This window comes from Podarcis filfolensis (assembly GCF_964270895.1).
Source record: "Podarcis filfolensis genome assembly, chromosome: 10".
Taxonomy (NCBI): Eukaryota; Metazoa; Chordata; class Lepidosauria; order Squamata; family Lacertidae; genus Podarcis; species Podarcis filfolensis.
In genome coordinates, this window is record NC_139612.1 from 31275991 (window position 1) to 31298798 (window position 22808).

A 22808-nucleotide genomic window follows, 5' to 3' on the forward strand; every position below is an offset into this window, starting at 1 on the left:
GGAAGCTTTCAGGTTATCAAGTAATGTTCATATATGTGTGAATCAGCTGTAAGTTACCACCAGAATATGGAAGTGAATGTTGGTATTGCACAGTAGATTTTAAATTTTAATTTTCCCCATGGACCACCTGAAAATTGCTAAGGGTCTTGGCAGACCATTTAATATTTTTTTCCTGCCTGCTGTAGCTATTGTAATGTTCTGTGGTAGGTGATTTTTAATTGTATTTTCAATTGCTTCTTTTATTTATTAGATACCGTGTTTTATTGTATTACAATCTGAATTTCATAAAACTCAATACAATAAAATGCAATATAAGAAAAGAAGCAATAAAAATACAATTAAAAACCAATATGAATATTGAATGTGATGGATGTGCTGTCTCCTGGCTTCAACCATAAATCCACAGACAATGCCACAAAGGACCTGAATGAAACTCTTGTACTACAGGTGGTCCATAGATCACAGTGTGGGAACGTAAAGTACGGTAATAGTTACCTTTGCATGAAATGTTAAAGAACAGTGAGCAAAACAGACATCATTTATTAATTTACAATTTACATACCACAATATAAAAAGTAGTATCTAAGCAGTTTACAAAACAAATAGAACAAAACTAAAAGCCCAACAAACGTATATATCATAGTACCATGCATATTTGACAAAAGCAATTTTCTGTTGTAAATTAATACAATGAAAACCCAGCAAATATATAAACAAAGCAACTGAGATTAAAGATCTGAAGATCCATTTCTAACAGTGCAATGATTGTGTACATTTGGCACAGTTAAATGAACCTCATCCTGAACTGGATATTTCCACACATGGTCATTAAGACCTTACTTCTACCATCTCACTACTCGTCTAGGAAACCAGAAGGGCATCCTCAATATGTCTTGATGGTGGTAAGTCAACCAGCTAGTTGACCCCTGCAAGAGTTCAAAGGCACATTTCCCCCCCTCTCTCTTTTATTTTAGTCCTTGAGAATCTTGGTCCCAGGCCTTCAGCCATGGTGAGAACAAAAACAGTGGACAGTTACTCTGTTCTGTAACCAGAAACAAAGCAATGTCAGCTTGTGAATATCTCTGCAAGATAAGTCTGCCCATAATAATTGCTAGATTATTTGTTTTTATAACCACCTTGTTCTCATTAAGGCAATACATTTCCGCTGACCTTGAAAACTTGCCACAGAAGCCAGATTATGTATTAATAATTGCAAACAGCCTTATCAAAACTCCGGCTTCATGGATTACAATCAAGCAGAATGTTATATTGTGTTTTCGCCAATCAACACATTGACTTGAGATATACATTAACATATCACTATTCTCAGATTACATTAAAATAAATATGGTATTTCTAGTAGCGCAGATGTAGCTGCAGCGGGCATGTGTGTGGCCTTCCATCTCCACAGAGAAATCAGTCGGTTGATTCCAGCCTCCTCCATAAACATTTCCAATGGACTTCCTTGACCTCCAGCCATGTAGGAAGTAGGCAGTCAAAAACAGCTTGATGGAATACTTTGGGGGAAACTGCAGCAGACTGCCCTACAGCACAAAATAATACTGTAATCACATGTGCGTTCACTCAAATCAAAGTCCCATTGTATGATTAAATAATAAAACATACTGTGTATATAAAAAACAAAACAAAAAGAAATATGGGGTCTACCATAACATGAGGGGTGACCTTCTTAGATTTGTTTCCTGCTTGGCAGGGGGTTGGACTCGATGGCCCTTGTGGTCTCTTCCAGCTCTATGATTCTATGATTCTATGATTCTATTTTTTTGCCATCGTGAAATCTACCCACAAAGCTTTCTCCCATAGTGCATTATAGGAACATTTGGCTATTAAACTGGTTTGGCTCTGCCAAATTTTTTTACTTAGAGTCTATTCCGCACCCCTTTAGAGATTTTCCAGACTCAGCCTTTTGATAAATCTAGCCCAACACATGAGGTGGAGCAGCCACCAAAAACATATTTAAGATGAACAAGAGGAAGCCTTGCCAAAAAAAAAAAAAAGTACTATTACCCAGAGTTGGATGTAGGGTGGTGCAGGTGGCCCCACCCCCACAGGGCACTAAACCAAGGGGGTGCAAAATAAGGTGGCTGGCATCCAACTGTCTCAGGAGACTATGGAAGAGTGTGCCATTGAGAGTAAAGTCAAACTGTTGGAAAGTTACAGTGCCTGCTATGGCTGCAGAGACCAATATGGGAGAGACGTGTTTTGTTGAAGGTGGGGCAAATGATTGTGCTGATGCAGGTGTACCATGGCAAAATAATAGTAGTAGTAGTAGTAGTAGTAGTAGTAGTAGTAGTAGTAATACCTATATTTATACAGGTACCTACTCAGTCTGTGTCCAGATTTTTACTTCTTGAAAGATGGACTTAACTATGCCTGTTGTCTTTGTCCATGGAGTTTTCTTGGCAGGGATACTGGAGTGGCTTGCCAGTTCCTGCTCCAGGTGGATCACGTTTGGTCAAAACTCTCCACTATGACCTGTCCATCTTGGGTGGCCCTGCACGGCATAGCTCATAGCTTCTCTGAGTTATTCAAGCCCCTTCGCCACGGCAAGGCAGTGATCCATGAAGGGGCATCTTGAAAAGCAGCATCTTAAAAAGCAGAGACATCACCTTGCCAGCATCTTAAAAAGCAGAGACATCATCTTACCAACAAAGGTCCATATAGTTAAAGCTATGGTTTTCCCAGTAGTGATGTATGGAGGTGAGAGCTGGACCATAAAGAAGGCTGATCACTGAAGAATTGATGTTTTTGAATTATGGTGCTGCAGGAGACTCTCGAGAGTCCCATGGACTGCAAGAAGATCAAACCTATCCATTCTGAAGGAAATCAGCCCCAAGTGCTCACTGGAAGGACAGATCGTGAAGCTGAGGCTCCAGTACTTCGGCCACCTCATGAGAAGAGAAGACTCCCTGGAAAAGACCCTGATGTTGGGAAAGATGGAGGGCACAAGGAGAAGGGGACGACAGAGGACGAGATGGTTGGCCAGTGTTCTCAAAGCTACCAGCATGAGTCTGACCAAACTGCGGGAGGCAGTAGAAGACAGGAGTGCCTGGCGTGCTCTGGTCCATGGGGTCATGAAGAGTCGGACACGACTAAACGAATAAACAACAACAACAAACTATGCCTACTGCTTTCTTCAAGGAAAGGCTACCAGTTTGTTTCTGAGCCAAGTTCATGGTAGTGTTTTTTACCTTCCAAGCGCCAAATGGTCTAGGACAGGATCTCTGAGAGAGCTCCCTTTCCCAGATATACATCCCTCTTTATTGGGCCAACTGTTGCTTCCCTACACATCCCTCAGAGTAAGATGAGCCTCTTGTCCCATTTAGTTGCTCTCTTTTCAGACAGGGTTTGAAAGTTAAATATACACTATACAGTGGTACCTCTGGTTAAGTACTCAATTGCTATTCAGTAGTTTTCTTTTAAAAAATGAATCTAGATGTTGTTAACTACAACTCCCAGTCCAGATTATGAACCACAAAGTGTGTGGGGTTTATGACTGCTGTTCTAATTTACTTAAATTGAAAAGCATATTATCAATTTCCAAATTAAATAAATAAACTCCGGCTGCTCTTAATATGTGTAGGTAACTTGGAGAAAAGCTGTTGCCTTAGCAGCGAGAGTTTGTTGTTATTTTTATTTTCCCTAAGGGGAAAAAAATTTCCCCTGTCAAAACACTTCACAGTAGCCATGCCTGAGGTGCAGTGTGAAACAGCTCTGCTCACTGTTGCTTTTCTTAACCGCTAAGGTGTTGGCTCAATATAAAAGAAACATACCGACTGTGATGTGCAAGAAGTCTTTCCAAATTTGATGCTTCTGGGCGGTTAATGTCAAGCAGGCATTCTTAAAGACACCATCCACTAGCCCACCCATGATTATAAATCTGAACATAAGGGAAGTGTTTTATCAAGGTCAGCTCCAGCGAAAGCTATTCCCTAGCCCACTATCATTAATCTCCGACAAAATTGCTTTGTGTGCATCATTCCACATATGGAAGTCTGCTTATCGGTGGCCTGCAGTCGCTTCCCTGCCCACACATTACTCTCACCTGTGCCTACAACTTCTATTAATGAATGCGCCCAGTTCAAGTCACATTGAATTCAGCGCAACTGCTTTCCTGCTTTTCACAAAGCAGCAGTCTCTTCTTATCCATTTCAGGGCCAAGAGAACAGAGGAGGACTGCCTGCACCTAGGATCAAATCTGCACCTTATTTCTACTGGTAAAGGTACAGATCGGTAGGGCAGTGTCTCCAAAGGAGGGGATGAGATGCTGAGACCCAGGGAACGGCCATCAGAGTTGTAGAAGGCAGAGGTTGCTGTGGAGGGAGGAGACAGTTCCATTTCATCAAAGGGGGCACTGCAATACTCTCCTTCCCCATTCAAATAACCTGGATAGACTTGAAAATAGTACCCCTGGGTTGAAAATGCTGCTGCTCAATGCCAAGCTGGTGAATGGCAAAACAGCAACTATCCAGGATGAGCATAATGACCTGGCTTGCATTACAAAGACCAGACTGGATGAAGGTATGGGTGCGGGTGGCTGGCTGGGGAATCTCTCTTAGCTTTAGGTTTCTCCGTACAGCAGCAGGCTAGATCTGGGGACAAGGCAGGAGAGTTGCAGTGGCCTATCATGATTGCGTCATTCTGCCCAGGTATCGTCTCTTCTGGTCTGTTGGGTTTGAGTGTGTGTATGGGACTGTGGTAGGGACTGATTATCTAGTTGCATTTCAATCTGGTTTCAGGCCTGGTTATGGGACAGAGATGGCTTTGGTCACCATGATTTATGCTATGATCTGGACAGGGGAAGTGTGTCCCTGTTGGTTCTGCTGGACCTTTCAGCGACTTTCAGTATCATTTCTGGGTTTTTAATTACTACAACTGCCCTCTGCCATTTGCTTTCCTAAGCTTCCCGCTAGTAAGCTCTGTTGAAATCCGTGAGATTTGCCTCCAAGTGAATATTTTTATTTTCATGCTTCCAGAAAAAAATGGGTTTAAGTCAGAAGGCCTTGACATAATGGAAGGCTGAATTTGCAGCCAAGTCTGAATCCATTAGGATCACCAGTTGTGTTTGGATTACTGCAGGGAGACACTCAAAAGGAAAACATTTAGCATATGGTAGATATTTGTATCATCAAGGCCTTTCACTAATGGCAATGCGGCAGATAAAGAAAACTGGTGTTTAACAGTAATCAAAACACAAATATGTATCTATGCAACGTTCTGTTTATTCATTAATCCTCCTGAAAGTAGTTTAAGACCAAGAGGCCAAGCAGGCAAGTCTTGGTTATGAAATTGTGCTCAGGCCCTGTTATTCAAATATCTAATGAGCATTTTCCCCAAAACTGCTAAATGGATAAAGATCTTGAGGAGCTGAGTTTGAGGCTGCATGTTCAAGGTCTTGATGTTAATCTGTTTCTGCTTGTGGGTTTCCTACAGACATCTGACTGGTCACTGGGAGAACAGCATGCCGGACTAAATGGCATGGCCTGATTCTGCAGGCTGTTCTTACCTACTGTGTCTGTCTGTCTGTCTGTCTGTCTGTCTGTTTGCCTGTCTGTGTTTTCTCTCTGTTTGGATTCCTCTCAAGATATCATTCCCAAACTTGATACAAAAGTTTCTGAGGTGCTCTTTGTCAACATTTGGAAGCTGGTCGCTATTTTGAATCAGGTTGGCAGATCGAAATGTCACTTTGGTATGACCTTGCCCATGGTTTGGCCACCTCTCAAGATACCTGCACCAAACTTGTCATGAGGCTTCCCAAGATGGGGGTGGGGATGTTCTTCATCATTGTTTGGATGCTGGGCACTATTTTCAGTCAAGATGGTGGACCAAAATGTGACTTGGGTGGAAGATTTAAGGGAACTATTGGAAACTCAAGGAAGTAGAGATATAGATGATCAGAGCCCCACCAAACTTGAAGCATGGGAAGCCCCAATAAAAATTTATAATTTGGCGGAATTTTTGGACTATATGATATGTATTTTTATAATTTGGAATATTTAATCTGATTTGATTGGATTGTTAAAATGGAAAATTAAAAAAAAAATTTTTTAAAATGTGACTTTGGCATGACTTTGCCCATTGGGGGGGGGGGCATAGGTTAGGCTGACTCTTGAGATATCATTGCCAAACTTGGTATGCGGGTTCCCAAAGAGGGTGCAGCAGTTTTCAGTGATATTTGGATGCCAGGCACTATTTTAAATCAAGATGCTGGACCAAAACATGAGTTTGGATTGAATTACTTCACCTGATTTTGGCTTGATGGGTCCAAAGTCACAAATTGCACTATCCAATTAAAAATCACATATTTTTGTTTCAGGTAGGTAGCTGTGTTGGTCTGACGCAGTCAAAATAAATAAATAAAATTAAAAAATTGTCCAGTAGCACCTTAGAGACCAACTAAGTTTGTTATGGGTACAGTGGTACCTCGGGTTACATAGGTTTCAGGTTACATACGCTTCAGGCTACAGACTCCGCTAACCCAGAACCTCGAGTTAAGAACTTTGCTTCAGGATAAGAACAGAAATCGTGCTCTGGCGGCGCGGCAGCAGCAGGAGGCCCGATTAGCTAAGTGGTGCTTCAGGTTAAGAACACTTTCAGGTTAAGAACAGACCTCCAGAACGAATTAAGTACTTAACCCAAGGTACCACTGTATAAGCTTTCATGTGCATGCATACTTCTTCAAATACTTCTTCAGGTATCTGAAGAAGTGTGCATGTACACAAAAGCTCATACCGAGAACAAACTTAGTTGGTCTCTAAGGTGCTACTGGACAATTTTTTAGTTTTTTATATTTTTGTTTGTTTGCAAAAATGCCTGGGGAGTGCCAAGCACTCCCCACTACTGTTCTTCTATCATGCCCTTAACAACTAGGGATCAGGTTACCTGAAAGATCACATGCATAGACCTGTAATATCATGTTGATAAGGCAGCGATAACTGACCTGGTGCCCTCCAGATGTGGTTGGCCAGCATGGCCCATGATCAGGGATGACAAGAACTGTAGTCTAACAATAGTTGGAAGGGACTGCATTGCCTGCCCCCTAAGATGAGGAAATTCTTCCCCTGGCATTGCACCATACAGAATGCCATCGGGTGGTGACCAAAAAAGAGGCATATCCCACTTTTTGCCTATCCCACTATGGAATGCCCTGCCCTCTGTCACACATGAAGCAGCCACCATCAATTGCTTCACACATCTTGTAAAGGCTTATTTTGGCTCACATTTTCCCTGACCGCATTTTGAGCGTTTGAATCCCCTGTATTCTTGCTTTTCTATATATATGCTTTTATGCTGCTGCTTTATTGGTTTTGTGCTGTATTTTTCTTTTAATGGCATTGTCTTTCTCTTGCACGCTGTTTAGAAAATTGTCTGTCGATATATCACGCAGGCAGCACATAGATCAAATACAGCTGTAATGTCTGTGATCACGTAGCCGGGGTTGGGAAATCAAGAGCATGCCACTGAAGGAAATAAAAAAAAAGGTTTTATTGAACCAAGATATGACACAACTATGCTTGATGATGAAATATTATATCCTGAGCATTAATGCCAGCAGCTAAATTCAAATTAATAATTGACACATTGCTATAACTTTATTTCAGGGGTTATCATCACTCTAGAAAGCAATTGTCTCTGACACTGAAAAACCTTCAGGATTGGAAAGTGGACTGTTCTGTGATTGGCATCATTTATAAGTAATAATGCTGAATAATTCATTTTCAAGATACATGTGGATAATATATGGCTGCGGCTAATGGTGCCAAGTAGAGTTCCACTTACAAAGCCAGGGTCAAAGACTTTTCCGCATCCTGTATGTTGTTTGATAGACACATCTAGGAGAGCACAAGTTTTCAGTGGTAGTATTAAGAGCTAAGTAGCCTATTTCATACACAAGCGCACGCAGGGACTTTTAGAGGCATAAGATTCCGATGCAAGTAAACGGGGGCGGGGGGGGACATGAAGTTTGAAATACTGTGTTGAAATATTTCATTAAACTGGAACAATTCATGCATGCTATAGCTTTGCTTGACGTTTTCTGCACCGAAAATAAAATTCATGGGGAATTAATCAACTCCCTAGTTTATTTTCTTCTGAGACTTTACTGTTCTAGGGCACAAGGTTACCTGATCCTGCCTCAGCCAATAGCTTTGGCTACAGTCATTATCAGCTCATGACAATCTGAGAGATGGAAAGCACAAAGATTCTGGAACGCTCCCATTTTAAACTTTATGTGTTGCACTGATTAATGAGGTGTAGAGTCACCCAGAGTAAATGATTAGGCAATGGCACAGGCAGAGAATTCCTATGCTGCTTTAGATGCCTTGGATCAGACTTTTAAAACAAGAGGCCAAAGGCCAAGTATTAACTGAAGTGTTAAAGAAACATGGGCCCTTGGAGTCAGCACTTTGTTTTATTTTCCTGCACTCTGGTGACATGGCAGCAATACTGTATCATAGATACTTGTTATGGCTTTCTTATCAGATTTCTGTAAACAGGGCTGTCACTGTGAGCTGCCTTCAGCCTTCCTGACCAGAGTTTCGGACTTGACAAAGCATGATTTTTGCAGATTACCACGTTCATGAGTCTCCCTCCCTATTTTACAAAGTAAGCAGAGTAAATAAGTGCACTGGATTGGATTTGATGCAGGTTTGCTTCTTCGGATGAAAGGGATCTTTCTATCAGAAGAGTCCATCTGTCAGAGGAAGGTAAAGTTTGGATCCAGCAAGCCGTACACTTGAAGATATTTGCACACCGCATGTGCCCTCAGTTTGACACTGCAGCTAACAATTTGCATTGTGCTGCTTAGACTAGCAATGTGACTTGCAGGTGTCAGATGCGCAAGACTGTCATATGCCTCTCTCACAAACAAACCCCTCTGCATGGACATCTCCTCAGCAGTTCATTTCTAGAAGAGAAGTCTTTTGTACAAAGCTGGTTTCATGGCCCCTGACCCGGGAGGACTTTTTACTTTTTATTTTGTTTGTAAGATTTTGTTAAAGCTTTTTCATAAAACAATAAAACAATCTGCCCGGACACTGAGGTCCAGTCCTGAGGGCCTTCTGGTGGTTCTCTTACTGTGAGAAGCCAAGTTATAGGGAACCAGTCAGAGGGCCTTCTCGGTAGTGGCGCCCTCCCTGTGGAACGCCCTCCCACCAGATGTCAAAGAGAAAAACAACTACCAGACTTTTAGAAGACATCTGAAGGCAGTCCTGTTTAGGGAAGCTTTTAATGTTTAATAGGTTATTGTATTTTAATATTCTGTTGGAAGCCGCCCAGAGTGGCTGGGGAAACCCAGCCAGATGGGCGGGATATAAATAATATATTATTATTATTATTATTATTATTATTATTATTATTATTATTAGATAAAAGAAACCAATCCAAATGGAAACATAAACAGAGAAAATTCAGATGCAGAGCCCTATTGACCTCAATGGCATCTGCTTTTATTTGGAAATTTCTCTTCATTGGGCAGCCTTTCTAATGACACAGATATGTCATTTGTGCTGACTAAGAACATTTCATTATTTAGGGTCGCCATCTTTCAAAAAGTGAAAATCCGGACACAAAAGTTGTTGAGTTTTTTAGTGGGTTTTTTAGTTACTTTAAGGAAAATTGCCCAAAATGACATTGCTGACATGGGTACTGCAGTATTCCAGCTATGTCCGGGAAATTCCGGGTGTATGGCAACCCTACATTATTTATAACTCACGCCTATCTTATGATAGTTGACATTCTAGCAAATATTGTTTTGTAAAATAAGTACACCTCTGTGGTACAGATATTCCAAGCGAATAGCGGCATCTTTTATTAACTTTTCCCCAGCTATGTTTACTGTGTCAGAAAGATTATTTATTGCCATCATTTAAGCAAGTAAGTTAATTAGCCATGAATCTGCGTTTCTGAATGTCACTAAAATTCTGTCCTGTCCATTTGCTTGGACCATCAAGTTGATCAAGAGCCTGAATTGTCCTAAACAAGAAGGAACTTTTCGCTGAAAGATAAGTCTGGTTTTGAAATAGACAACTCAAGATAATTGTGCAGTCCATATGGCAGAGAAGATGTGCCTTGTCATTTCCTTACAAGTTGCTTAGGCTGCATGTCATTATATTCCGCGTGTGGCTAGAGATTATGGCTGAGTCCCTAACTTGACACTTCCCTTAGAATTGCAAAGGACGTGGGTGAAATGACTTGCAAGGGCAGGGAAATTACTGATAGTGAATCATTGTTGGGCTCTGTGTATGACTTCCAGCACAAACATTTGCCAAACATTAGGCAAAGACCTACTATTGCTATTAAAATAGGAATCTACTCTTAAAATTCATGGTGTAATCATATAGCATAGAAAATAAGCTCTGTGCTATATTTCAGATAAAACGGTTTTTTAGCAGGTGGGGGTAGAATTGCATTTCATGTGACACAGTGACTTTAAAGTCCTGATCCTACAAGCCATGTAAATGACAATACAGTTTGTTGTAGAATTGGATACAACTTTTATTGATGAATCCCTAAAGCTTTACAAAGCACAAGAGCAAGATGTAAACATGCATACTTTTTCCCCTCTCCAAATTTATGCTAGGATGTTAATAATATAGTTTAGTCTGCAAATACTAAACTTACTTACTGAGGAGTAATGCTGTAATCCTACATACTCTTACCTGGGAATAAGCCCCATTATATGGGAGTAAGCCAAATTGGGTACTTCTGGATAGGCTTGTACTGTATAGGATTGCCTTGCCAGGCCCATGGAGTAAATCTACAAATGAATGTGCAATTGTGTTTATCATTCTAAGCTTGCCTAAAATCCTTTTGTCCTTAGCTCATAAGAGCTGCCACCAGTTCTAAATGACAAGTTTACAGTACACAACTACACAGAAGTAAGCCCACCAAGTTAAATCACACATACCCCCAGGTAGGGATGTGGGAGAAATTTAATTCAAGGTGAACTTACTGAATTTGCACTTTTGAAATACTATATGAACCCGAAACACAGCCATCTTTCAAAATTTGTACTTCTCCAAATGTTGATGTTTGGCTCTCCAGACATGTAATGTGTACAAAAATGCATATGCTAGGGTAAAGTGTGCCTATAACTGCATGTATTAGTGAAAATAACATTTTAAAATACAGTATATTAAAGGAAATTGCTTTGCAATAAATGTGTATATTAGGAGAAATTTGCAGTAAGTGCTAATGAATTTTCACTTTTTTGGAGAATCAAACTTAAGATTGGGAAAATGAGAAAACAAAAGAAACTGAAATTGACAGATTGGCCTATCCATATTCCCAGGTACGTGTGTATAGGATTTCAGCCTTGGAGGTTTCTCAGAAAACAAAGACCCTTGCCCATGCCTTCATTCTAGTTTAGTGCTTAGCTCAATTCACATCCAATACTTTATGACTGGCTACTAACATTAAAAATAAAGCAAAGCGAATATTTTAAGAGCACAGCAGGAGTTCTAGCTTTGAATCATAATTTCCTGCAGCCCAGGCAAGCCTCTCTATGGGTACTTATGGTTTCAAATATTTATCTGTTGCTTTTTCACTAAGTCTTCAAAGCAACCAACAATAAAAAATAACCAAAACAGAACTGTAAGATTAAAATATGAAAACACTAAATATAAAGGTAGTTTATCCATTTAAAACGGATAAGAAAAGAAAACAGAGCAGCAGTCAATAAAACCAACTGAGCAGTAAGAATATAAATCAAGGCAACCTGGTATAGGTATAAACAGAAATGAATTTTTTTAGTCTGAAATGTTAAAAAGACATTTTAACACATAACAGTGACCTAGGCAGATGAATTAGAAGCAGGGGAATGACAGCATAGGAGATGGAAGCTCAATTTTACATTTCCTGTATCTCCAGCTATATAACTGGATAAAGTAGGAGAAATACTTCTACTGTAAAAATCTTTAAAACTTTTCAGTAAACAATAAATATCATAGAACTGTAAAACTGGAAGGGACCCTGAGGATCAACTAGTCCAGCACTTCCATACCAGGGGTAGAACCTGCAACCTTGGGGTTATCAGCACCACGCTCTAACCAACTGAGCTATTCTTCAAAACCTTTACCAGGCACCTAAATGACAATATTGTGGGTGCTTTATGAATCTGGGTGGGGTGCCACTGCTGAAAAGACTAGATTGTCCGGAGGATGTCTTCTGAAGTTGATCTTAAAGACCTGGCAAGTTCACATGGCAGAAAGTGTTGCTTTAAATAACCACGTCCCAAACCATTTGCCCTGACATGTAAATATAGCTGCAGATAAGCCTCACAGTTCCCAACTTCCAGTCATTTCCTGAGCATCTATTATTATATAACCATATTTGTGGCTAGTATTAATGTGCTCTCATGTTTGGCATATCTATTGTGCTTCATTATCACTTATTCTTTGCAAACTCATGGATCATTTGGCAAGATGGCAAGTCTTTTCTTAAAAGGCTGTTTTCCCTCCTTGCCCAGCTATTTTTATTCTGACTGCTTTGATGTTTTTTCTATGTGCTCTTCTCACATCTTCAAACACTGCCAATTCATTAAGGAATTTCTCTGCTGGTTGTGACACTACTTTGATTTAGCATCATGCATCAACAAATTAAAATGGAGCACGCCTCCTTTGGTTTCTAATAGATGTACCAAGTGTATGCAAATTTAACGCCACCTTTCTTTCTTTTTTTAAAAAAAGTAATCATCTAAGGGTCCTCTGGCTGGGGGCTTCTAGTGCCCACCCCCTTCAGTTTGGAATTAGAGAGCTAGAATTAAAGTATATAAGGAATGCAATACAAAAAGAGCAGTGACATACTGCAGCTAGTACTTTTTCCCAACATTACAGAACAACAACAACAACAACAACAACAATAATAATAATATTTTTTTATTTATACCCCGCCCTTCCCGGTTCAAAAACTGGGCTTAGGGCGGCTAACAACAAATTTAAAACACTTAATTGATGCAACAAAAAAACAGCATAAAATACAGTATAAAACATGAATAACAACAAATTCAGAATTCAAAAATCCATCCAATAAACATTAGATGATCATCAGGGCTAGCTAGCTAAATTAGTCCTATTTGGGCCAGCGAGGAGGCCAGGGAGGATTAGCTGTGGGATCTCAGAGCAGGTAATCTTCATAAAAAGGGGAGGGGGAGAGAAGGAAGGGGAATAAAAGATCAGGCTAAGTTCAAGTTGAAAGCCAGGTGGAATAGCTCTGTCTTACAGGCCCTGCAGAAGGAAGTTAAATCCTGCAGGGCCCTAGTCTCATGGGAATAGCAGTAGAGGCATCAGGGGAGGAGTTTGGGGCAGAAATCAAGGGTTTAGATTCACCAAATAGGAGGGAAGAGTAGATTACTTGAGTGCAATAAAATAATATTAAATCAAAGTACTCCAGATTAATTACCGTATTTTTCGCTCTATAACACGCACCCGACCATAACATGCACGTAGTTTTTAGAGGAGGAAAATCCGTAGGCATGCCACCCGTAGGCATTCCCTCCATAACACGCACAGACATTTCCCCTTACTTTCTAGGAGGAAAAAAGTGAGTGTTATGGTGCAAAAAATATGGTATATTCTCGGGGGGGTGAATTTCTTCATTGCTTCTTTACAACAGCACAAACACTATTCAGAATCATGAGCTGAAGAATGTCAGAAGCTGCCATATTGAAGTATTGCTACAAAAGTTGGATGCCACTTCCACTCTCTGCCAAGTGATAGCAAGATCTCAGGTGGTTCCAGGCACTCACCCGGGATCTGTGTTCCTTTGGAGAATTGAGACATGTCGGAGACCGTCATAGCTTTAAGAAATATGGTTTATTCGTCCATTGATACCTTCAGTCTGCATGGAGGGAGTCCAGATCTTACATTATTTCAAGAGGGGCTTGTTATCCCACCCCTAGTAGTGCAGCCATCGAGTCCAAGGTATCTTTCCCATCCAGCCTGCCCAAGATGGATCCCAGTCTTATCTCTCCTTTCTTCATCATCTTGCTCAAAAATTCCCTTTTCCTGTCACTTCAAAGACACACCCTATCACTTTGGCAACATCTGTCTCCTCAGGCCAAAGGATTCCTGCAGATGGCCCATCAACACCTTTTGTCATGTTAACAGATTTGCTTTTCACTAGGCCAGCCAGGCTGGTTTGCATGAGCCAGCCCAGGGATTTCCTGTCTTGCACAGCTCTGCAGTTTATACTTTCATCCATATCCCAATTAATCAAAATCCAACCATTTATGAATTTCTAGGGTTTATGCCGCCCCCCCCCCCCAATCTATAACAGTACTTTGGAACTTTGCTACTGTTTTGGTTTTGCTCTTTAACCTCTGCATGCTTTTGTTTTGTTATAATTGCAACTTGTTCCATTTTGTATCCCAGGAAATGGATTGTTTAATGTTGTCAGTATTGATTAAACCTCTGCATTCTTTCTCAGGAGGCAGATTGGGGGTTAAGAATGGCAAACTGGTACAAGCTTTTGGAAAAAAACTAAACAAAACCACAAACTGAAAGCAGATTTATGATGGTTAACAGCTCTCCTTTTGAATGGACTCTTCCGCAAGTCTGCCATGCATCAAAGATTTGATTGCACTTTTCAAACTCATGCAGATTTCATCACCCATAAATGAAGCAAGTAGTTCTCTAAGACTGATTAACCCAGACCATCGGGGAACTTGCAGTTTACGTGGCATCCTTGTCTAATCTGCCATCATTACAATCATTTAGGTCATTGCTGCACTCGGTGACAACTCAAGCTACTACATATGCAGAAAGGAGTCGGGTGTGCAGCTGATGCTGCAGAATGTCCTATTTTCCCAGACTTCTGCATGAAAATAATCATCCATGAAGTTTTTTGCAGCTAGTTATTTGCATGCAATAATAATAATAATAAACCCTCCAGTAAAATAAATACAGAACAGTTGCTGAGTGAGGACTGGAATCAGTTGCGTTACTTAATGATGGCAAAGGTGAAAAATATGCATGCAGCGCCAGCTCTACTATTGGGCAGATTGGGAAGGATTTCTCAGGTAGCTGATTTGGGGCGCGTTATGAAAGCGGAGCAAGTTTTTGGTTATTTATTTAATGGTTATAGGGTTGTACCCAAAGTTGTCCATGTGAGAGCAGAACCAACTTCCGGTCACACATGCGTGACTTTGCTTTCCTCTCCTCCCCCATGCAGATCCCCCCCATGCCCACAAAATCTGCTCAAGAGTTGTGGGCCCTCTGGAGCAATTTTGTGGGTGTATGGAGGAATGTAGAGAGGAGCAGAGAAAGGTGAAGTCCCACTGAGTGAGTGGAAGTCCCCTCGTGCAATGCGGGATTCCACCCATTGTATTTTTCTTTCTGGGGAGCAGGACAGGAACTTGTGACGATTTTCTTCCTCGGGTGTCAAAATAACCTGACTGGCTTTGGGTGCAATGGCACCTTGACTTGTAGGCCACCCACTGCTGCCCCACGGAACACTGGTTGAAAACCACAAGCCTAGCCACATCATAAGTGGTCAAAGTAAACCGGGGCAATTCAGGTAGGGCACAAAGGGTATTTTTTTTCGACATAGACTCTTTTGTCATCTGCTGTCATGGATGTAGAGTCTAGAGCCATCAGAGTACTGTGTTGAAAGAAAAAAATCATTACAGTGGTACCTCAGGTTAAGAACTTAATTTGTTCTGGAGGTCCGTTCTTAACCTGAAACTGTTCTTAACCTGAGGTACCACTTTAGCTAATGGGGCCTCCCACTGCCACCGTGCTGCCGCCACATGATTTCTGTTCGCGTCCTGAAGCAAAGTTCTTAACCTGAGGTACTATTTCTGGGTTAGTGGAGTTTGTAACCTGAAGCGTCTGTAACCCAAGGTACCACTGTATAAATGTTTTATTTGGGTTTATAATATGGGCCACATTCGGTTACAAATTGTGATGGTTTTTGCTTAGTAGTTTGAGAATGACTTGTGCACAAATCAGCACTTTTATCTAGCACAAGCTTGCGATATTTAGCGTCTGTTGTAAAAGACATTTTAAATACCTTCCAACCATGGTTACTACCTCCTGGCTTCATCAATAATAGATGCACCTTACATTAGAGCCTAGCAAGGCTGTAAAGCTTCCTTGCTGCTGCATGAGTTAGATGGGCAGAGGTATCCTATACGCACATAACACTGGGGGTGGATATGCAATGCCACTGTGGGAGCAGAACATGCAGCCTAGCGAATGCATGTTTAACCTGGGTGGGGAGAAGGAAATCACACAAACAGATGTCCTTGGAAACCAGTGCCTACTGATCAGGGACTGTGCAGAAGCTGACAATCTGTCCAGGCACACAGGGAGCCAATGATTTCACAGCAATGGGAATGTGTCCCTAGCACACATGTCCCTTGACTGCAACATAAGCAACAATGCCATGGACCCCTCTCCACCAGCCTCAGTGTCACAGCCAGCAATGATCCCCAGGCATACACACACATATATCCAGGCAGAGGTGAAAATTCTTCCATGCTCCGTAAGGGACGACAGTAACTGTCAGTTTGGGTTCCTCCGAGTCCCTCATTTTTCCAATTTTAAATTCAGTTCTCCACATTTCCACAGCAGTTTGCAAAAAAATAATAATAATCAAAAAATCCTCCTGAAAATTCATCAGCATTGGAGTGTGAATTTCTCCTAACATGAACATATCTGCATGACATTTTACCAACTATAACAGATTTCTGCAAAGCAAATTCTCCTAATGTAAAGCATTTTTTTGTATGTTACCTTCACTAGTGTAACATGCAGCTTTTTAGAAATACAAACTGAAGCAGTTGAGGAGACTGAGAATTAATGGGATCACAGCACGCTTTGAGCAGGATTTTAAACCTTCCTCCCTCTATTGTGGTTCCAGAAGAAAATACCTCCTCTGAACCTTGTATGGGGAGAACATTTCCCCATTGGTGCATTTCCAATTGGAACATTTCCCCTTTCCTCCCTTACCATGGTCCCCGTGAAAAACAACTTCTCAGAAGCTGCTATTTGCATTGGGGGGGCGGGGAACCCCTCCATCTGTGCCAATGGGATATTTCCTCTCCCGCCACCAATGCAAATAACAGCTTCCGAGAAGCCATTTTTAAATTCGGACTACAGCAGGGGAGGAGTTACATTCTCAGCACATGCTTTTATCAGCTTAAAAGTCAACCCCACACACCCCACCCAAGTTGATGCAATTTGCGTTTTGGATACAAAGGCACATTCAATATCACAAGTAGTTTGGCCCTAAATGTATGCAAAAGGAGTTGTGATATTAGAGCACTTTCGTAACGAAATGAGAGTTCAAGTGGATCAGACTAAATAGTCATTCTCAAGCATCAGTAGCCACAAGGAGGGAATAAGACCAAGAACCGTTCCAGCTTTCTGATAGTTTAACCATTATCCAGCACGCGTGCGCACACACTTCCACTTCCATATTTATTTCATCTTTCATTCAATTTCCCCCCATCAGGATTCAGAACATCTCAAAGTGCTTTTCAGTTAGATGCTACTCCTCTTAAGATAAGCAGGAGATAGAGGAAGAGAGACAATTGTGGATGATTTCACGAGTCATAAAACAAGTGGCTGGCCAGATTCTATCAACAGCTGCTGAGGGGCTTGTCTAAAGGCCATTTTCTCTCTCTACCTGACTGTACATTTTTGCCATGCTTACAGCACAACGCTCTTATCTCTTTATTGCAGGGTGCTTTCCGACTCAACCAAAATCCCTCCCTACATCACTTAGGAGCTGCAGGAAACATGAGCTCCTGAAAGGAACCAATCCAGGCCCGCAAAATTATGGGATCTGTCACCTGTGTTTTGGAAACTGACTACACGGTGCACAATTGCATCACCCTGAGCTGCTTCTCAATGTCCCAGGTGTCTTGATGCATTATTGCAGTGCAGTGATGTACACGTGTTGCAGCGGTCCAGCAGATCTGGCATCCAAACATCTCTGCATCTCCCACTGCACAAGGGCCATCCCGCGAACGTGTTGTTTCTAACAGTCAAACTACATGTCGCATATGCTTTGTGAATACTTATCCGTTTCCCCAATGAGTGCATAACCCTGGTGTGATTGGGCATGTTTCTCTTTTGCTCTGGATCCTCATGTGCCGCACAATCTGCCCCCTTCTATATTTCTCTTGCTGCTTAACAAGTAAAAACTAGGAAAGCAACTAATGTCAAATGTTCCTTGACAAATGCAGCACTGTGAGAGCTTCTGTAGCCAAACCAGCATCATCTACACAAAAGAAGAAGGTATCAGTTGGCTCAGGGAAACCCACAAGTTTGCAACAATACAAAAAAATATACAGTGATACCTCGGGTTAAGTACTTAATTCATTCCAGAGGTCCGTTCTTAACCTGAAACTGTTCTTAACCTGAAGCACCACATTAGCTAATGGGGCCTCCTGCTGCTGTCGCACCGCTGGAGGACGATTTCTGTTCTCATCCTGAAGCAAAGTTCTTAGCCCGAGGGACTATTTCTGGGTTAGCGGAGTCTGTAACCTGAAGCGTATGTAACCCGAGGTACCACTGTACATTTTTTTTGCAGGGTGGGGACCAAGACAGGAGTGGGGGAGAACCCAAACAGTCCAATAAGAACTTAGCTTGCTCAGCAGGCATGGAATGCTGAAGAACTGGCAGTGTGCAAGGCCGTCTTACCCATAGAGGCTAGTGGTGCAGGGCGCCAGGGCGCCAAGTTCTGGAGGGTGCCAGGGAAGAGGTGGAGGCTGGGCGTGGCACCTTCTGGCATCAGCTCGCTGCCCTCACCCACCTCCTCCATTCCACGCCGAAGCAGCACCGCGCCCGGAGCCTCCGCTTGCCGTGGCCACCACAGTATGAAGCGGCCAGCTGAGCTGGGAGCCGCCGTGTCCAGCCTTCACCTCTTCCCCGCCGGAGGAGCTGCCCTCCAGCCGCTGCCCGCCTCCTCCAGCCCCGCAAAGCTGGGCACGCCGCCAGCAGCACTGTCTTCCCTAAAAAAGGTTGGCAACTCTGGGAGACACGGGGGGGGGGTGTCGGAGGGTTCTTTGCACCATGGCGCCTGATATACTTAAGATGGCCCTGGAAGTGTGGACAAGGAAACTGAGGCAGAGAGGAAAGGGAATGAGGTATCCTAGAAGAGGTGGTGGCTGGCTTGCTGGAACCCTGAACAGGAGCATTCCTTATGCCAACCTTTTACAGCAAGCCCCACTCATTATTTTTTTATTTTCCCAACTGAGCTACAGAGCAATATTACCACCGCACCTACCTCCATTGTCTTGAAGTTAAAAAACTCTGGGGTTTGTGAAAAATTGAGGGTGACATAAGGTACAATCCTATGCACGCTCACAAAGTAGTAAGCCTCAAATTTAATTATAAATAATATTACGATGTTAAAAATATTATATTAAAATATTTATATGACGTCCTCTGGAGGAGTGTATGCCTAACTTATAGCTGAGGCCTGTTGGACTTCTGTAACACGAAGAACAAATAATAGTGCTGACAGGATACAATAGACATGAATTGAAATAGGCATGACATAAAAAGCCAAAACCACCTTAAAGGGGAGTTTCTCTTCTTTCATGTGCAGGAGGAATGCCTCTTCTAAGCAGACACTGGAGTTATTTTTTCTAGAAAAAGAGGAGCCAGAATTCACCATGAATGCCTCCCTTGTTCTCTTATAATGGCAATGGCATCCACCTGAGAGGTGCCAGTTCTGGTAAGTTCTGGCTGATAAAAAGCCCTTGCTGACATCTGTTGCAACACATGAAACAAATAAAACATGGTGCTTGGTTCAGAAATATTGCTTTTGCACACGTAAATTAATAAATTAATTGCCTAAAACTTACAATTAATCAATTAAAGTACTGTAATCATCACCCCCCTTTTGTCCTTGCCTGGTCAGTATCTTTTGCTTGTCAAACATCAAGCCCCAACCCCTAGGTCTCACCTCCAACACAACTAGGCTCTGGCTGAAGTAGCTGGCCTCGGGGATCATGGTTTGAAGGATGAACAATCATGATCTGACCTTTAGCAGAGGAAGGGTCAGACTCAGCCAGCATTCTCAGGGATGAGGGACATATGGAGGGCCATCAGGCTCCCCATCTCTGGAACCAAATAATGGGTGTAAATAGCTCCATCTTCTCCCCCATGAACAGACTGCCCTCCCTTGATCAGGATTATTAACTCTCTTTTTTTTCTAGTAAAGTTCTAGACAACTTTCTATATTTACACCTCCAAGAACTAAAACAGTATGTATGGCTATAATTGGCAGTAACAATTCAAATGCCATATCTGATATTCCAGCTATTAACATTCCATATCACTTTCCAAGTAATTCGAACTATTAAATTATACTTCAAATATAACTTGGTGCTTACACTGTCTTCAGTATTAGGGTTCCCATGGCAACTGTAACTCTGTTCCTCTGTCTCAGTTATAGTTTACATCAGAGTTTATTACATTCGTTATACTATGCGAACACTTAGGTGGCTGGGTTATAAATATTGCAGGAAATATATCTGAAATATTCTGACTTTGGAGCAAAGTTCCAGGGTTTTGCACTAACCAAGAAATCCTGCATATAATCTTAGGACTCGCTGTTCACATATCTAGGCATTTCAATCCACTTTTCACTACTTAGTATTCAGTTACTTGAACATGTGAGCCATCTCTTTTGCAATGATGGCAAGGCGACACGTCAACTCGGACTGCAACGTCATTTATTTCTTCACTTCTCAAGGTGGTGTGTGATAAAGAAATGTGGTAAATGGAACCATAAAATCTTTGCTGGCTGTTTCACATACAGAGGCTATGGTGGAAGTTGGGTCAGTTTTTCCCTGCTTGCCACAGGACCTGAACCAATACGTTGCTGAATTAGTCATAATGATGTTGTTGGCTGCATATTTCATCCAGGATCAGAGACAGCATGGGAGAAACAGCAGGAGATGGTAGCTACTGCTTTCAAGTCCTGCTTGTGGGTTTCTCAGAGGCAAATGGTTGGTCGCTGTGGAAAACAGGATTCTGGTTGAGATAGGGCTCTTCTGACGTCTCTGTGGCAATTGCATTCTTTTACTGAGCCGGTCGTTTGAATGTGCATGTTCCTCTGAACACTTCAGGGTTTTAAAGGTTCCAAAATCCCATCTACTAACAGCAAACACCTAACCTTGAAAAAAGTACTGGCTGCCAAGTGAGGCCATATTGCTTGTCAGACGCTGCAGACAGCCACAGACAGTACTTATGAGAGGTGTGACCCGCTTCATTTATCACTCCCAGCACCCTGCATGCTCTGCAGTTCACAGTTTATGGATGTGCTTCCCCCTCCTCAGTCTCTGCTAAACTAAGAGCTCAAGCAAGATGCAAGAAGCCAGAGTCCCTAGAACCTGGTGTGTTCCTATTTCCGGCACAAATGGAGCATAATCTCCATGTATTATTGAAAGACATGGCATTTGGGTCAGTACTTTACCTTTCCCCCATTTTTATGTTTCGCCCATTTTCAAGGCGAGCGCAGAACAGGTCGTCAAGGACAAAGCCCCAAAGAATAAAGAAATGATACCTTTCAATCAATGGACCGACAATAAGACAACACCTGCAACTTATAAACGGATTGCTTACAGATGTAGACTTTGTTTCGACAAATATGACAACATTTGGAATGAGTTTATACAGAATGTAGTAGGCTGTTAACATCTACATATGTATTAGGATAATAACACTATATCAGTTTATATAAGAATGTATGGGACTATATTGCATTGGATTTTTGTATCTTGTTTTGCCCCCCTATCTTTCGTATACACATCTTTGCTTTCCCCCCTCACTTTCTCCCCCTTTCCCCCTTTGTATCACTTTATTTCTTTATAAATGAAATACTTTCTATAAAAAAATTAATATTAAACAAAAGGACAAAGCCCCAAAGAGAACAAGTTTATGCCGCATGGTCTTATGCATAGCAAAGTGTGCAATATCACACTTTCTCCTGAGAGGGGGGCGGGAAATGTGGCTGGACCAGATAGCAAGGCAGTAGCAAAAACAACAGTTGGCCAGGACTGTTTCAAAGTTTACAGCAAGGGTGGGGAATCTCAAGGGCTGGGAGCCAAATGTGAGCCTCCTAGCCTTTCTATGTGGCCCTCTGGGATCTCTCTAAATCCCATCCCCCCAACCCCTCGCTGGCCCTCCCTCTTGCCCTCCTTGAATGCTTTTGTCTAATAATAATAATAATAATAATAATAATAATAATTTATTTGTACCCTGCCCATCTGGCTGACCTTCCCCAGCCACTCTGGGTGGCTTCCAACAAAGATTAAAAATACATTAAAAGGTCACACATTAAAAACTTCCCTGAACAGGGCTGTCTAGATGGGATATGCCTTTAACTGTAATAATGGCTCTTGCCTGGCTGACCGGATAGAGATGGGTAGATGTAGAAACCTCTGGCGTTCCTACGGCTGCATCTTAGCCTGCTGTACAAAGGTAACAGTTACATCCATCTACTTTGGCATCACGCATCAGCCCCCAGAAGGGTCTGCCCAAGATAATGTGGCCCTCCACCCCTGCCTCACAGCGTTGGATTCACGGACCAGGTGAGCCTGCCCACACTAATTGTGGTCTTCTTCCCCCACACGGCCACATGCGATCCTGTTTGCCCATTGCCACTTGTCCATCATCACTGGACCATTACAGTGGTACCTCAGGTTACATACGCTTCAGGTTACATACACTTCAGGTTACAGACTCCGCTAACCCAGAAATAGTGCTTCAGGTTAAGAACTTTGCTTCAGGATGAGAACAGAAATCGTGCTGCGGTGGTGCAGCGGCAGC

General features: G+C 42.1%; 1 long non-coding RNA gene across 1 annotated transcript; it reads right to left on the reverse strand.

Annotated features, from left to right (window-relative positions):
* Positions 1 to 20693: 20693 nt before the first annotated feature.
* On the reverse strand, positions 20694 to 22452 carry LOC310744030. The gene is made up of 2 exons (XR_014539362.1): positions 22392 to 22452; positions 20694 to 20994 (listed from the first exon to the last, which is right to left on the reverse strand). It is a non-coding gene; the product is annotated as an uncharacterized lncRNA (long non-coding RNA).
* Positions 22453 to 22808: the final 356 nt, after the last annotated feature.